General features: G+C 48.7%; 1 protein-coding gene across 13 annotated transcripts in view; it reads left to right on the top strand.

Annotated features, from left to right (window-relative positions):
• Positions 1-17,566, top strand: part of LOC128823066 (zinc finger protein 3-like) — an 80,427-nt gene that overhangs the window by 26,341 nt on the left and 36,520 nt on the right. For 3 of the 13 annotated variants that reach the window (XR_008441643.1, XR_008441644.1, XR_008441645.1), the window contains 2 exons: positions 12,131-12,202; positions 12,524-12,883. The exons of 5 other annotated variants lie outside the window; for them this stretch is intronic. The gene's annotated coding sequence lies outside the window, so the exon portion shown is untranslated. Of the gene's footprint in view, positions 1-426; positions 1,408-12,084; positions 12,203-12,523; positions 12,884-17,566 lie in introns of those variants that run through there. 5 more of the 13 variants (XR_008441646.1, XR_008441647.1, XR_008441641.1 and 2 more) reach the window with 4 other exon arrangements.

Raw genomic sequence — 17,566 nt, 5'->3', positions numbered from 1 at the left:
CTGTAGTGGCTGTCAATCATGGGCACCTGGGCAGACATGCTCAGTCCTATCGAACAGTCTCGACGATGATAGCTATCAGTCGTAGTATGCTATTTTCTGCCAAGTGCCCAGTATTTTCTGCCAAGCACCCAGAAGATGCCGAGGGCTATCAGTCATGCTGCACCGTCGTCTGCCAGCTTAAGATGTAAAAAATAGATTTGTTCTGTATTCATTTGCTTCCCCCTCCCTCCGTGAAATCAACAGCCTGCTAAACCCAGGGTTTTGAGTTCAATCTTTGGGGGGGCCATTCTGTGTGACAGTTGTTTGTGTTTCTCCCTGATGCACAGCCACCTTTGTTGATTTTAATTCCCTGTACCTGTATGCCATGTCGTCACTTGCCCCTCCCTCCCTCCGTCTGTCAGATACTAGTTTCGCGCCTTTTTTCAGACCAGAGGCCATAGCACTGGGATCATGGAGCCCGCTCAGATCACCGCGGCAATTATGAGCACTATGAACACCACGCACATTGTCCTGGAGCATATGCAGAGCCAGGACATGCCAAAGCAAAACCAGGAACAGCCGAGGAGGCGATTACAGTGTGGCGACGAGAATGATGAGGAAATTGATATGGACATAGACCTCTCATAAAGTACAGGTTCCAGCAATGTGCAAATCATGGTGTTACTGGATTCTGGGCCCGGGAAACAAGCACAGACTGGTGGGACCGCATCGTGCTGCAGGTGTGGGACGATTCCCAGTGGCTGCGAAACTTTTGCATGCGTAAGGGCACTTTCATGGAGCTTTGTGACTTGCTTTCCCCTGCCCTGAAGCACCAGAATACCAGGATGAGAGCAGCCCTCACAGTTGAGAAGCGAGTGGCGATAGCCCTGTGGAAGCTTGCAATGCCAGACAGCTACCGGTCAGTCAGGAATCAATTTGGAGTGGGCAAATCTACTGTGGGGGCTGCTGTGATCCAAGTTGCCAGGGCAATGAAAGACCTGGTGATATCAAGGGTAGTGACTCTGGGAAACGTGCAGGCCATAGTGGATGGCTTTGCTGCAATGGGATTCCCAAACTGTGGTGGGGCGATAAGACGGAACCCATATCCCTATCTTGGCACCGGAGCACCAAGCCACCGAGTACATAAACCGCAAGGGGTACTTTTCAATGCTGCTGCAAGCCCTGGTGGATCACCAGGGACATTTCACCAATATCAACGTGGGATGGCCGGGAAAGGTACATGATGCTCGCGTCTTCAGGCACTCTGGTCTGTTTCGAAAGCTGGAGGAAGGGACTTTCTTCCCGGACCAGAAAATAACCGTTGGGGATGTTGAAATGCCTATAGTTATCCTTGGGGACCCAGCCTACCCCTTAATGCCATGGCTCATGAAGCCATACACAGGCAGCCTGGACACTAGTCAGGACCTGTTCAACTATAGGCTGAGCAAGTGCCGAATGGTGGTGGAATGTGCATTTGGACATTTAAAAGTGCACTGGCGCAGCTTACTGACTCGCTCAGACCTCAGCGAAAAGAATATCCCCATTGTTATTGCTGCTTGCTGTGCGCTCCACAATATCTGTGAGAGTAAGGGAGAGACATTTATGGTGGGGTGGGATTGCTGATTACACGCAGCCAGACACCAGGGCGGTTAGAAGAGCACAGCAGGGCGCGGTGCGCATCAGAGAAGCTTTGAAAAGGAGTTTTGTGACAGGCCAGGCTACGGTGTGAAACTTCTGTTTGTTTCTCCTTGATGAACTCTCCGCCCCACCCCCACCCCACCCGGTTCACTCTACTTCCCTGTAAACCAACCACCCCACCCTCCCCTCCCCCTTCGAGCACTACTTGCAGAGGCAATAAAGTCATTGTTACTTCACATTCATGCATTCTTTATTAATTCATCACACAACTAGGGGGATAATTGCCAAGGTAGCCCGGGATGGGTGGGGGAGGAGGGAAGGAAAAGGACACACTGCAGTTTAAAACTGTCGGAGAAAAACAGAGTTCTCACTATTTGTTTAGGTACAGCAAGTCAGAGCTTTATTAACTCTCACATGTGCAGAGGGAGAGAGGTAAACAGGTCTCTCCCTGGTAACTAATTACAGCAAGCATTTATACCTTTCATTACAAAAATAATGAGAGACAGCAGCATTTTTGTTTATACATAGGCCATCTTGATATCTCATTTCCTCAGTTGTTTTGACTCTTGCCAACATACAATTATTTTCTATACCTTATCTACCCAAGGTCTTCTACACTTTATCTATGCTGAGGTCATCATAACTTCTTACACAGCTCTTTCTCACCCGCCTCACACAATCCTCGCTTCTACAAATCTCGCGTTATCAGGGTTACAGTTAGCCTGACTCTTGCTAACAAACGTCATGCATTGCAGTTCCCTTCTGTCAGTTCTTTTCTCTGCTTCCACAACCCCCCCCTTTTGTACTTCTAGTACAACAAACATTCTCAAATCTCTATTTGCATCAAGTCCTGGACTTCTGATTCTAAATCAGATGCTTCAACCTTAGGGGTTTTGATTGGATGTAATAACAATGCATGATTAGCATGAACATGAAAGGTATTACTATTATTACGTCTTTTACAACAACAACATAATCCTAAGCTAACTAATAACAATACAAGCAATAACATTCCCATAGCAATACTATAATGGGGTTGTTGTACAGCCTTTGTCATAAAGCACAATACATCATTTTTAGTACATAAGGTAGATACTCTATAAGCAGTGTGAAAGGCATACTTTTCTACTTGATATACATTTTGAAGCATGTGAATTCGCCCTTGTACCTCAGAGATTTTCTGGATCTCAGGTAACAATGAAAGCAAATTTTGAAATCTATCAGATAGTAAGCTAGTCCAATTAAAGGGTATCTGGAACCTAAGGGCTACTTGAAAAACTCTATCTGCAGGCCAGTAAATGATATGATTGCCTGCAGTGGTAGTGAGATTAAAATGTATGTCTTGTGATATGGTGTCATTAACATACACACAGCTATCATTAGCTTGGAAGAGTAAGTGTCCTGTCAGGGTAGTTCCTTGTCCCCTACCCTCCCAGCAAACGTAGTCATAGACAGTGACAACTTCTCCTGGCTTCAGTTTACGTGTACACTGAAGCTGTGGGGGTTCTAATGGCCAGAATGTCCACAGGTTACCTAACCCCATCCAAATGTCAGGTGTAATCCTAGGAGCACTAACTAAAAATCGATTGGGCATACCAGGTGGTCTAATTTCCCAGATGTCTCGATGAATTACCCAATCCCATATGCATCCTCCCCATGGACCCGGCAGGATACGGTATGTGGGAGCCCACACCCCCTGTACCGGTCCATATGCTTGGAAGGAGCACTGAGAACGTCCACACTTCCACCCAGAAAGTTTCCAAGTATGTCTCCATGGCCACAGATCAGATGGTACTCCTGACGTGTCTGTAAGGGCAGTGGGCCAAGCCTGGTGCTCTAGATCATTCCGAATGGCCATTAGCTGGTCATTCAAAAAATCCTGAATCTCTGAGCATGCTAGATCCCACTGCAATGCCTTCCCAGCCTCAGTGATATTCAATACCATCTCTGTCAGTAACTTCTGGGTCATAGAACTAAGGGCGGAGATAACATGTAACTCACCAACTCCAGCCTGTACCTGGGTTAGTTGTGCTCCAGAAACAAGGCCTATGGCCTTCTCTAGTTGGCCCAATTTCTCATCATGTTCCTGGTTCTTAAAAATATTCCAACTGCTGCTGCACTATTGGCCCCATCCCACAGGGATCCGGTCAAGTCTCTTCTCTTTCTAGAAGAAATAACCCAAGCCCTCTGTTGTGCTAATCTAATGGCAGCTCCTTGTGAACAGTTTGGGTATGTAGAGGTAATCTGGAAACTGGATAAGGGCAATGAAAATTTAACAGTTCCCAGTGTGGTGTTAATCACAGTCCATCGATATCCTACTACATCTCTCTTTGGTGTAGTGCTATACCACATCTGTTGGTCAAATACCTTTATGTATTTCCGGGAGGCATTAACATTAATGGTATAAGATGGAGTGTATTGCAGTAAGGTACAAGTCACATTATCAGTCACTGGAATCATTTCTATGCAGGTAAAATTTCCAGTGGCAGAACAAACTCTTTGTGTGCTTGTTCGATTGTTCACTAATTGGGTGATCAAATAACAATAAGGGCCTCTTTCATTTAACACAGTACAAATTCCAGGAACAATCATCATATCTACTTCACTATAGAACCCATCAATTGCAGTTATTAATTCTTGGGGTTCACTAGTAGTGATATCATGTATTTTTATTTCTACTGATCCATTTGTTCTCCATTCAATTGTTTGCTCATATACATTATCTTGAACTTTAAAGAATAATCTCTCTGAGCAAAATTTCAGTAAATCACTGAGATGTGAAAGTCTTGGCCAATGAGTTTCATTGGAATGTGTAGTACTGTTTGTATCTGGATAAGTTACAGTGGTGGTGGCAAGGGTCAAGGGACTAGTGGTAGGTGTAGTCTTTGTAGTGGCAAGGCGTTTTTGATATTCATCATCTGAAAGCCAATTAGGGAGGGCAGTGCATCCTGAAGGTACCTGTCCATAAGCACAAAGCCCTGATCCTGGAAAGAATCCACCCCACCACTGGACCCCACATTCCCAGGAACGTTCCCCACAGTTCCCTCCTTGCCAATAAACAATGCTTCGTTTCTTCTACCAGGGCCAGTTCTTGATGTCTTTTGTGGTTAGAAAGTTCTGGACTTTGGTGGTTTCAGCAGAGCGAGTGTTTCTTCTTTTCTTCTTCAAAAGCAGTTGTGATTCACCATAATACAGGGGAGAGGTTACTAGCACTTCACCCTGTACTGGTGTGGTTCCTGTAAAAGAATTCAAAGGCACAGTAGATCTGTCAGTGGACAAGGGAGAGGTTACTAGCACTTCACCTTGTCCTCTTTCCCTGCTGTCCAGGAGGCACAGCAGAGTTAGCAGGAGAAACAGGCTGATCAGCAGCTGGAGAATCCTCTCCAGGCGGAGGGGTCTTTTTGCAGTGCGAAGCATGGGTCCAGGTGGGCAGTCCTTGGCACTTCACAGCAGTGTTGGTAGTTAGCAGGACTTGGAAAGGGCCTTTCCAGCGTGGAGCCAGGGCAGTCTTTCGCTGATGGACCTTTATGTAGACCCAGTCTCCTGGTTCCAGCGAGTGGCAGGGCTGCACAGGATCCTTGGGTAGTGCTTCTTTCACCTGTGTATAAAAAGACTTAACACATTTCATTAGTGCCTGACAATACTTAAGCATTGTGTCATCCATTAAATGAATGTCCATCTGAGCTAGGGTCAGTGGGGGTGCAGTTGGTAGTCTCATCGGGCGCCCTGTCAGAATCTCATGAGGGCTGAGTCCAGTCTTTCGATTGGGAGTGGCCCTCATACTCATTAGTGCCAGAGGAAGGGCATCTGGCCACTTCAAGTTTGTTTCAGCACAAATCTTGGCCAGTTTATTTTTCAGAATTCCATTCTGGCGTTCCACTGTTCCAGCAGACTGTGGATGGTGGGGGCAGTGAAGGTTGTGTTGAGTCTGCAAAGCTGCACATAACTCTTTTACAATCTGTCCAGTAAAATGAGTTCCACGGTCACTGTTGATACTCACAGGGATGCCAAATCGTGGTACAAAATCTTTAAGCAGAAGTTTCACAACAGTCCTGGCATCTGCTTTCCTGCAGGGAAAAGCTTCAACCCAATTTGAAAATACATCCACCAAAACCAATACATATTCATAGCCACAACATTTAGACAGTTGAATAAAATCAATCTGAATATTTACAAAAGGTCCCCAAGGGGGAGGGTGAGCTGCCTGCCTAACTTTAACAGCTTTACCAATGTTATGCTGCTGACAAATCACACAGTGTTGACAGTAGTGATGTGCAATGACTGGGAACCCGAATGCACACCAATCTCGGTTAACTGCAGCAACCATTCCCCCCTTTGCTCACGTGAGCCATTCCGTGGTATACACGAGCAAGATAGGGCATTAGCATCTTCGGTGCAACCAGGCGACCAGCTGGGGCACGCCAAAGATGATCAGGGTGTAGAATACAGCCATTAGCACTCCAAAAACGTTTCTCAGCTGCCGGTGCAGCTTCCTGGATCTTGGCCAGATCCTCAAGGGAGGCTAGTGGAGGCTGTTCAATCAAAGCACAAGTATATTCAGCCTGAGGTGCAGAAAGGGCCGCGGCTTTGGCTGCAGAGTCTGCCAAAGCATTTCCACGGGTAACTTCATCATGAGGGGTCTGGTGAGCTGTACATTTCACGACAGCTATAGCTTTGGGCAATAAAAGGGCATCTAAAAGAGCAGAGACATACAGACTGTTCTTAATAGGAGAACCAGTGGATGTAAGAAAACCTCTATACTTCCAGAGCAACCCATAATCATGTACCACTCCAAAAGCATAACGAGAGTCTGTATAGATGGTAACTGCTTGATCCAGAGCCAGAATGCAGGCTCGAGTTAAAGCCACAAGTTCGGCCACTTGAGCAGAAAACACAGAAGGAAGAAAAGCACTTTCAATAACAGCATGTGCAGAACACACAGCATAACCAGCAACCAATTTGCCCTTAGCATCTCGCAAGCACGAACCATCTACAAAATAAATAAGATCAGGATTTTGCAAAGGCACATCTAGTAAATCATCTCTTGGACGAGAGAGAACCGATGTCACAGACACACAGTCATGTGGGTCTCCGTCTTCGGGCCCAGGCAACAAGGAGGCAGGATTTAGAACAGGGCAACGAGCCAAAGTAATATGAGATGAAGACAACAAGACAAGCTCATATTTTGTAAGACGAGAAGTGGATAGATGCTGTGTCTTAGATTTTAACAAGAGAGCAGCCACAGCATGAGGGACAGCAACAATCAAAGGAGATCCTAAGACAATAGATTCAGATACCTGTACAGCAAGAGCTGCTGCAGCTACAGCACGCAGGCAAGGGGGAAATCCAGCTGCCACAGCGTCTAGGGCAGTACTGTAATAAGCAATGGGACGGTGTTTGTCTCCGTGCTTTTGCGTTAATACAGCCAAAGCAAACCCATTACGCTCATGACAGAAAAGAGTGAATGGTTTAGCATAATCAGGAAGTCCCAGGGCCGGTGCACTGGACAGACTTTGCTTGATAGCAACAAAAGCTTGTTCAGCCTCTGGAGACCAAGGAAGAGGCTCAGGGGTACCTGACTTAGTCAAATCCTGTAAGGGTTTAATCATTGTTGCATAGCCTAAAATCCATTGTCTACAGTACCCAGTCATGCCAAGAAAAGTACGCATTTGAGAAATAGTTCCAGGCCTAGACATATTTAGAATAGCTGAAATCCGAGAATCTGATAAATGACGAGTACCAGGAGAAATATCATGACCAAGGTAATGAACCTTGGGCTGACACAGCTGTAGTTTTTCCCGGGATGCCTTATGACCCTTAGCAGCTAAAGCAGTCAAAAGAATCAAAGTATCAGTTTTACAAGATTCAAAAGAGAGGGATGCCAACAAAAGATCATCCACATACTGTATAAGCACTGATTTACCTGGAAAAAACACATCATCCAGATCCTTCTTCAGGATCTGGGAAAACAAGGAAGGGGATTCAGTATACCCTTGGGGTAACCGAGTCCAGGTGTACTGGCGTCCTTTATAGGTAAAGGCAAACAGATACTGACTCTCAGGGTGAATGGGGATAGAAAAGAAAGCTGAACATAAGTCCACAACAGTAAAGTAGGTAGCTGAAGGTGGAATACAAGAAAGAATTGTAGCTGGGTTTGGAACCACAGGAAAGGAAGGTAAAACAACAGCATTAATCGCGCAGAGATCTTGAACAAACCGATAAGTGTTCTTTCCTGGCTTCTTTACAGGAAAGATAGGAGTATTACAAGAACTAGTGGTAGCAACAATAATACCCTGCTGTAATAAAGACTCCATTACTGGGGCTATACCTTCCTCTGCCTCAGGACGCAGAGGATACTGGGGAACTCTTGGCAAAGCTTTAGAAGGATCAACAAAAATCTTAACTGGTTCAGCGGTCCGAATCTGTCCCACTTCATTAGCATGCTGAGACCAGAGATGAGGAGGAACTTGTGATAACAAATGCACAAGGTCAGGGCTACGAGTTGTTGGTAATTTAGCTGGCTCCTCTATGTGGAGTGTAGCCAACACTAGATTGGTATTCTCATCAGGAACCTGTAAGAATACGCCATCTGGTGTGCAATAGATAGTACAACCTAATTTACACAAAAGATCCCTTCCCAGCAGATTCACAGGAGAGGAGGGGCTGAGCAAGAATGCATGCTTGTCAGCAAGGGGCCCTAGTGAGACAGCAAGGGGTTTTGTGACAGGATGCGAACCAGGTTGATTTGAAATGCCCACAGCATTTACAGACAAAGTTGACAAAGGAACAGAGGGAAACTCCTCGGATCTTAGAGCAGATCTAGTAGCTCCAGTATCCACAAGACAAGTAACAGTTTGTCCCTCAATTTCACAGTTTACAAAAGGACCTTCTTGATCAATGGGAATTAAAGGATTCATGATGTAGTTACGTTCCCTCAGGCTGTCCTAGTATGAGGTAGTTGGTGGGGTAAAGGTAGATGCTTCAGGATTTGGGAAAGGAGGTGGAGGGTTCTGAGACAATCAGGCTGGGCATGCATCTTTCCAGTGTCCCTCTTGGCCACAAATGTGGCATGCAGTGTACCTAGGTTGGGCAGGATACAAGGGACCTTTCCCTCTTCCTCGCCCACGACCTCGTCCTCGTCCTCGTACTCCTCTCATTCCCCCACGGCTCTGGTTTTGATAAGTTTCTAACTGCAGGGTCAACAGTTTTGTTTCAGTAGTCTCTTTCTTCTGCTCTATGCAAGCTGCACAATGATTGGCGACTATCACCAATTCAGAAAGGGGTTTAGTTTGCCAGCCAATGCAGATAGTTCTTAACTGCTGCTGAATCTTTGGTAAGAGTCCCTGAACAAAAGCAGCCCCTACGGCTTCTCTGGCATTTTCAGCTGGCTGAGCAATTCCCGAATGCTGTTCAAAAACCTTAGTCAGCCTATCTAGATAATCAGCAGCGGACTCTCCTTTATTCTGTTTACAATAAGTAATCTTTGTCCAATCTGTCTTCTTAGGGCAGACTTCCGTGACAGAATTTACGAGACGGTCCCTAGCCTCTCTCAAATTATGATCAATTCCAGGGTCAGCAGCTGGCCAGGCTGCCTGCCTGGTAAGCCGTTGTCGAACTTCGGCTGGCATAATCATTCGCAAGAGTTGATTAATGTCTGCCCATGATGGATTATAACACTGAACCACCGTCCGGAGTTCGTCTCTAAACTTTTCTGGTTCCTCCCTGACGTTGGGAAATTCCTTCACCAAGTTTCTCAAATCTCCTGGTGACCACGGGGCATGCACTGTGACCAACTGTCCTGCATTTCCAGGCAGGTCTCTTAAAGGAACCTGGAGTGCATGTGCCACACTTCTAGTAAAATAACGGGTACTTTCCTCAGAAGGATTAGAATCAGGGGAGCTACTGGGAGGCTCAGAATCATCTCTTTGTGGTGAAGAAGAGGCTTCTCTCCCAGGGGAAGAGAGAACAATGTGTGCAGTTGATACATGCGGTGGTGAAACTGGCACTGCCGGGTGAGATTCGTTAGCAGACCCAGGCTGTGCAGGGGGAGGAGGCAGCTCGGGCTGCTGCTGCTGCTGAATGTTACTGAAGAAATCTAAAATATCCTCAGCAGTTTCCTCCTCACTGTCAGATCTAACTAATTGGGGATAAAGGGGAGTAGAAGGAATTGCTCGAGCGGGAAGAGGATACACAGGAGCTGAAGGAATCACCCTAGGGGGAAGACGGCTGGATGCCTTGCATTTAAGCTGTAAATGTTGCACTTGGGCTTTTAACTTTTCCTGGGAGTCCTTTAGACTCCGCACTCGAGACTCGTGGAGTCTCTTTGTTGCTTCCTCCCACCAACAGACAAATTGCTCCCACTGTGTATCAGAGGCTTTTGGTGAAGCCAGAGTTTCTTTAAGGTATTTAAGTTTGTCTAAATCAAAGGTACCTTCTAGTGGACATCGTTTAGATGGATTTGCACGCGTGTAAAGATTCCAACTATCTAAATACCTGCAGGTTTTCGGGCCATAATGTACGTACATGAAATAAGCTGGGGTACCCTTAGGGGGTGAGAGGGAAGACTTAGACTGTCCCCCACCCATTTTTCCAATCACACACTCAAAAGGGGAAGGATGCCCTGTCCGCGCTAGCGGTTCATAAACTAAGGACTCTCCCTACAGGGTATTCACACAGGAGTGACTAACAAGGATAGCCATGACCCCCTACACCTCCCTTCAGCAAAGAGCGTCGGCTAATCTCAGAGAGAAAGCGCCGCTTACTCTGTTGCATCCAGTGAGATGGTCAGACTGTCAGTGGCTCACACGGAGAGGAAAAGGGGAGGGAAGATGGGTGCACACACTCCTAGACCCAGGTAGCCTCCTCGCCGGACGATGCCAGGCCGAGTCAACCTACATGGGTCGGATCTCCTAAAAGATCCTCTAGTTACCGGGCTTGCGTTAGAGTAGTTCTGGTCACGAGCCAAAAGACTTCGCAGAGTACTCTGGGCGTCTTCCGGTAACACTCAATTCACACTGTGTACACACACACACACACACACACACACCAAGGCCTTCTACCAGGTACTACTCCTGAGTACCTCCAGGTACTATTCCTAAGTACCTCGATGCATCACTTGAGGCGGTAAAAACCCCTCTTGAGGCGGTAACAACCCCTCAACACAGGTGCAAACCCTATGCACCTAGCATATGCTTACAGGGGGCGGCAAACAATTCCCCTATTACGCCGCTCAGCATCTGACCTTGCTGCACAGTCAATAAGTTCGGATGGCGTGAGCCCAACAGGGGCAGACGGCCCCACGGACAGTCCTCCTCCGACACCCCAATAGAGATTTCAAAAGGTCTCTTACCTCTATTGTGGCGCCATGGGGTTCGAAGGGGAACGATCCGTAGCAGCTGCCGTTGCCTCAGTGGGCGTTGCCATCCCGGACGAGCCCCCAAATTGTCGGAGAAAAACAGAGTTCTCACTATTTGTTTAGGTACAGCAAGTCAGAGCTTTATTAACTCTCACATGTGCAGAGGGAGAGAGGTAAACAGGTCTCTCCCTGGTAACTAATTACAGCAAGCATTTATACCTTTCATTACAAAAATAATGAGAGACAGCAGCATTTTTGTTTATACATAGGCCATCTTGATATCTCATTTCCTCAGTTGTTTTGACTCTTGCCAACATACAATTATTTTCTATACCTTATCTACCCAAGGTCTTCTACACTTTATCTATGCTGAGGTCATCATAACTTCTTACACAGCTCTTTCTCACCCGCCTCACACAATCCTCGCTTCTACAAATCTCGCGTTATCAGGGTTACAGTTAGCCTGACTCTTGCTAACAAACGTCATGCATTGCAGTTCCCTTCTGTCAGTTCTTTTCTCTGCTTCCACAAAACTTTAACTCTTATTGAAGGCCAGCCTTCTGATGCTCGGGCAATCATCTGGGGTGGAGTGACTGGGTGGCCGGAGGCCCCCCCACCGTGTTCTTGGGCGTCTGGGTGAGGAGGCTATGGAACTTGGGGAGGAGGGCTGTTGGTTACACAGGGGCTGTAGCGGCAGTCTCTGCTCCTGCTGCCTTTCCTGCAGCTCAACCATACGCTGGAGCATATCAGTTTGATGCTCCAGCAGCCGGAGCATCGATTCTTGCCTTCTGTCTGCAAGCTGATGCCACCTATCATCTTCAGCCCACCACTTGCTCTCTTCTGCCCGCAATTCAGCCCGCCACCTCTCCTCTCGTTCATATTGTGCTTTTCTGTACTCTGACATTGACTGCCTCCACGCATTCTGCTGTGCTCTTTCAGCGTGGGAGGACATCCCGAGTCCGCCGTTTTCTCCTTCTAATCTTCACTAGCCTCGGTGAAGGAGAAACATTTGCAGCTGGTGGAGGAGAAGGGAGAGGTGGTTAAAAAAGACAAATTTTAGAGAACAATGGGTACAATCTTTCACATTAAATTTTGCTGTTCACATTACACAGCACATGTGCTTTCGTTACAAGGTCGCATTTTTCCTCTTATATCGAGGGCCTGCCGGTTTGGTCTGAGAGATCACTCACACAGTGTCAGGCAACAGATTTCGGCTTGCAGGCAGCCATGGTAAGCCACAGTCTTTTGGCTTTTTTAACCTTCTTAACATGTGGGAATGGTTTCAAACAGTAGTGCCCTCATTTCCCATATCAAGCACCCATTGGGTTGGCCATTTAAAATGGGTTTGTAATGTAAAAGGAAGGGCTGCGGTTCCTGGGTTAACATGCAGCACTAACTCAACTAACCACCCCCCCCACACCCAATTCTCTGGGATGATCGCTTCACCCCTCCCCCCACCATGTGGCTAACAGCGGGGAACATTTCTGTTCAGCCAAGCAGGAACGGGCACCTCTGAATGTCCCCTTAATAAAATCACCCCATTTCAACCAGGTGACCGTGAATGATATCACTCTCCTGAGGATAACAAAGAGCGATAAGGAATGGATGTTGTCTGCATGCCAGCAAACACCGGGACCATACGCTGCCATGCTTTGTTATGCAATGATTCCAGACTACGTGCTACTGGCCTGGCGTGGTAAAGTGTCCTACCATGGCGGACGGGATAAGGCAGCCCTCCCCAGAAACCTTTTGCAAAGGCTTTGGGACTACATGAAGGAGAGCTTTCTGGAGATGTCCCTGGAGGATTTCTGCTCCATCCCCATACATGTTAACAGACTTTTCCAGTAGCTGTACTGGCCGCGATTGCCAGGGCAAATGAATCATTAATCATTAAACACGCTTGCTTTTAAACCATGTGTAATATTTACAAAGGTACACTCACCAGAGGTCCCCTGTGTGCCCTCAGGGTCTGGGAGCACGCCTTGGGTGAGTTCGGGGGTTACTGGCTCCAGGTCCAGGGTGATAAACATATCCTGGCTGTTGGGGAAACCAGTTTCTCCGCTTCCTTGCTGCTGTGAGCTATCTACATTATCTTCATCCTCCTCTTCCTCGTACCCTGAACCCTCTTCCCTGTGTGTTTTTCCAGTGACGGAGTCATAGCACACGGTTGGGGTAGTGGTGGCTGCACCCCGTAGCATGGCATGCAGCTCCATGTAGAAGTGGCATGTTTGCGGCTCTGCCCCAGACCTTCCGTTTGCCCCTCTGGCTTTGTGATAGGCTTGCTTTAGCTCCTTAATTTTCACACGGCACTGCTGTGCGTCCCTGTTATGGCCTCTGTCGTTCATGGCCTTGGAGACCTTTTCTAATATTTTGCCATTTCGTGTACTGCTACGGAGTTCAGCTAGCACTGATTCATCTCCCCATATGGCGAGCAGATCCCGTAGCTCCCGTTCGGTCCATGCTGGAGCTCTTTTGCGATCCTGGGACTCCATCACGGTTACCTGTGCTGATGAGCTCTGTGTGGTCACCTGTGCTCTCCACGCTGGGCAAACAGGAAATGAAATTCAAACGTTCGCGGGGCTTTTCCTGTCTACCTGGTCAGTGCATCTGAGTTGAGAGTGCTGTGCAGAGCGGTCACAATGAAGCACTGTGGGATAGCTCCCAGAGGCCAATAACGTCCAATTCCGTCCACACTACCCCAATTCCAACCTGCTAAGGCCGATTTTATCGCTAATCCCCTCGTCGGAGGTGGAGTAAAGAAACCGGTTTAAAGAGCCCCTTAAGTCGGAAGAAAGGGCTTCGTCATGTGAACGTGTCCAGGCTTAATTCGATTTAAAGCTGCTAAAGTCGACCTAAACTCGTAGTGTAGACCAGGCCTCAGTCCTTCTGTCATACAACAGTTCCACTGGCCTTGATTCACAGAATCAGGGTAACAAAACTTTATTCTTCCTGCCCCAATAACAGAGAAACTGGGGATCCCACACCAGCCAAAGTAACCTCTTTCAGTTGCTGTTGTCTCATGCCAGGCGGGTGGGTGTGCCTATGCAAACAAGATCAGCCCCTGGAGTTCTTTTCCACACTCGCCATCATTCACCACCAGATGTCAGGGTAGAGCTCATCCTGACTCTGCTTACATCCTCCCACCAGCCAAGAATTTGTCGTCCCGACAAATCACACTCCCTGTTATACCAACTCACTGGTTCCCTCCAAAGGGCCTCAGCCCACTTTAGCTTCTACAAGCCTGTGTGCTAAGCATATTGGTTCCTCACTAGTCACCCCAGGTGCATCATAAGTCAACCATTTTACTGGTCTTATTACCCTGTCTCATCTATTGAGAATCTCTGTTGTCGTGGTAGGGGGACAGCCTCTTGAACGACAGATGGAGAGGTTTCCTTTGAGGGCCCCTCGGCTACTGGCATAGGCCCCTGCATTTCTAGTTCTAACAGTGGAGGGTCCCAGATGCCCAGGACATCCTCCACCTGTATGTCTCCACTGTCCAATAACCTGTGTGTGTCATCACATGGGGGTCTCACCAGTGGCTCAGGGGTGTCAGGAATGGGCCTAAATACTTCTGCCATGGGGTTTAGGGCAGAAGAGGAGGAGCTCTCTTTTGATTCAGTCTCCATCCCAGGATACACCATGGTTGTGTCTTCCTCCTCAGACTCACTCTTGGATGTGCTGCATAGGGGTAGGTTAGCTGCAGGGGGCTGGCTGTCCATGTTGGAGGGCAGCTTTGGTCCAGCATCTTCGTTCTGCCTGGTTGCCCTGTCGTGGCCCATCTCATAAGGGGTGCCTACCAATTCCCCCACAGGGAGCAAAAGGTTTCTATGCACTGTCTTTGTCTGCCCTGGACCCTCTTCAGGTTTGATCTTGTAGACTGGCAGGTCTCCTAGCTTTTCCATCACCAAGTAAGGTATTGCCTTCCATCTGTCCACTATCTTGTGTTTGCCAGCAATACCCAAATTTCGCAGCAGGACTCTGTCCCCCGGCTGGAGCTCTTGCAGACGTACCCTAGCATCATATCGCTATTTGTTGCGGTCTGCATTCTTCCGAGCCACAGATGTAGCTAAGTGATAAGCATCCTGCAGCTTTTCTCTTAGTCGGGATACATATTGCTGATGAGTTTCACAGCTATCTCCATCCTCTGATACACCAAAGCACAGGTCTATGGGTAATCCTGGTTCTCGCCCAAACATTAAGAGATATGGGGTGACTCCTGTAGCATCGTTTTTTGTGGCATTGTAGGCGTGCACTAGAAATGCGACATGTTGGCTCTAGGTTGCCTTCTGCTCTGGCCGCAAAGTCCCCAACATATCTAATAGGGTTCAGTTGAACCTCTTTGGCTGAGGATCACCTTGCGGGTGATAAGGCGTTGTCCTAGACTTTTTAATTCCCGCTATCCTCAGCACCTCCTTCAGAAGGTGACTCTCAAAGTCCCGCCCCTGATCTGAGTGTATCCGGGCTGGAAATCCATAAACTGAGAAATATTTCTCCCACAGTACTCGAGCAACAGTGGTGGCCCTCTGATCACGTGTGGGATATGCCTGCGCATATCACATATAATGGTCAGTCACTACTAGAATGTTCCCAATATTCCTCTTGTCTACTTCTAAAGACAAGAAATCAATGCATACCAGCTCCAGAGGTTTGTTGCTGGTGATGTTCTTCAGATATGCAGCCCTCGTGGGCAGAGTTTTCCTTTGAACACATTGAGCGCAGGTCTCACACTTCCTGCGAACATCTTCAGCCATCCGAGGCCAATAGAACTGTTGCGGATTGTGGGGGAGTTAGGGCCCTGCACCCCTCTTCCCGAGATTCACTGTGACTCTCAGCCAGCCAGTAAAGCAGGAGGTTTATTTAAGGACAGGAACACAGTCTCAAGCAGAGCGTGTAGGTACGACCAGACCCCCTCAATTAGGTCCCTCGGGGAGGTTCAGGGAGCTTGGACCCCAGCTTGGGGTTCCCTGCGTTGCACCACCCAGCCCCAACCGAAACTAACTCCAAACTCCTCCCGCTGCTCCTCTCCTTTGTTCAGTCTCCCGGGCAGAAGGTGTTAATTCTCCCCACCCCCGTTCCTGGCTCAGGTTACAGCTCAGGTAGCTTCCTTCAAGGGAAGTCCCACATCCCCACTGCAACCCCCCTGCAACATTCCCAGGTCAAATCTGCCCTGCTCCCTGCTCCGTCACATCTCTCCCCCCTTCGAGACTGAACTGAGCGGGGTCACTCTGACCAGTGACCTGGGGAAGTTCAGGGCTCCCTCTCCGGGACAACGCGTCCGCTGTCAGGTTGTCACATCCCTTCACATGAACCACGTCCATGTCATAATCCTGCAGGAGCAGGCTCCATCTCAGGAGCTTGGCGTTGGCTCCTTTCATCTGGTGCAGCCAGGTCAGGGGAGAGTGGTCGGTGTGCACGGTGAAGTGACGCCCAAAGAGATATGGCTCTAGTTTCTTGAGGGCCCACACCATGGCCAGGCATTCCTTCTCGATGGCCGCGTAGTTCTGCTCCCGGGGTAGCAACTTCTTGCTCAGGTACACGATGGGGTGTCTCCCCCTTTTCATCCTCCTGCATTAACACCGCCCCCAGTCCTGTGTCTGAGGCGTCGGTGAACACCATAAAGGGCTTGTCAAAGTCTGGGTTTGCCAGAACTGGGCCACTGACCAGAGCCTCCTTCAGCGCCCGGAGAGCCTCCTGGCACTCCTCGGTCCAGACCACTTTGTCTGGCTTCCCCTTCTTGCACAGCTCAGTGATGGGGGCGGCTATGGCGCTAAAGTGGGGCACGAACCTCCGATAGTACCCTGCCATCCCAATAAAGGCTTGGACCTGCTTTTTGGTTTGAGGAGCGGGCCAGTCTCTGATCACCTCCACTTTGGCTGGTTCCGGCTTTAGGCAGCCGCTTCCCACCCGGTGGCCTAGGTAGGATACCTCAGCCATCCCCACCTTGCACTTCTCCGGTTTTACGGTCAGCCCAGCCTTCTGGAGTCGGTCCAGCACTTGTCTAACCTGGGATATGTGGTCCTCCCAGGTCTGGCTAAAGACACAGATGTCATCGATATACGCCACGGCAAAACTCTCCATCCCCCTCAGTAGCTGATCCACCAGGCGCTGGAAGGTGGCCGGCGCTCCCTTGAGGCCGAAGGGCAGGGTCAGGAACTCATAGAGCCCCAGAGGGGTGACAAAGGCCGATTTCAGCCTGGCATCTGCATCCAGCGGCACTTGCCAATAGCCCTTTGTAAGATCCATGGTGGTAAGGTACCGAGCACCTCCCAGCTTGTCTAGGAGCTCGTCCGGCCTGGGCATGGGGTAGGCATCGGCTACAGTGATGGCATTGAGCTTCCGATAGTCCACACAGAACCGGATCGACCCGTCCTTTTTGGGGACCAGCACCACCGGCGAGGCCCAAGGGCTGGAAGACGGCTGGATCACCCCCAAAGCCAGCATGTCATTGACCTCTCTTTCCAGGTCCTGAGCAGTTTTCCCTGTGGCTCGGAAGGGGGAGCATTTTATAGGCGGGTGCGATCCTGTCTGCACCCGGTGGACAGTCAGATTAGTGCGTCCAGGCTGGTTGGAAAACAGCTGCTGGTACAGATGCAG

The sequence above is a fragment of the Malaclemys terrapin genome, chromosome 15 (assembly GCF_027887155.1).
Source record: "Malaclemys terrapin pileata isolate rMalTer1 chromosome 15, rMalTer1.hap1, whole genome shotgun sequence".
Taxonomy (NCBI): Eukaryota; Metazoa; Chordata; order Testudines; family Emydidae; genus Malaclemys; species Malaclemys terrapin.
Note: the sequence above shows the minus strand (reverse complement) of the source record. Positions and strands in the feature narration are given on the sequence as shown.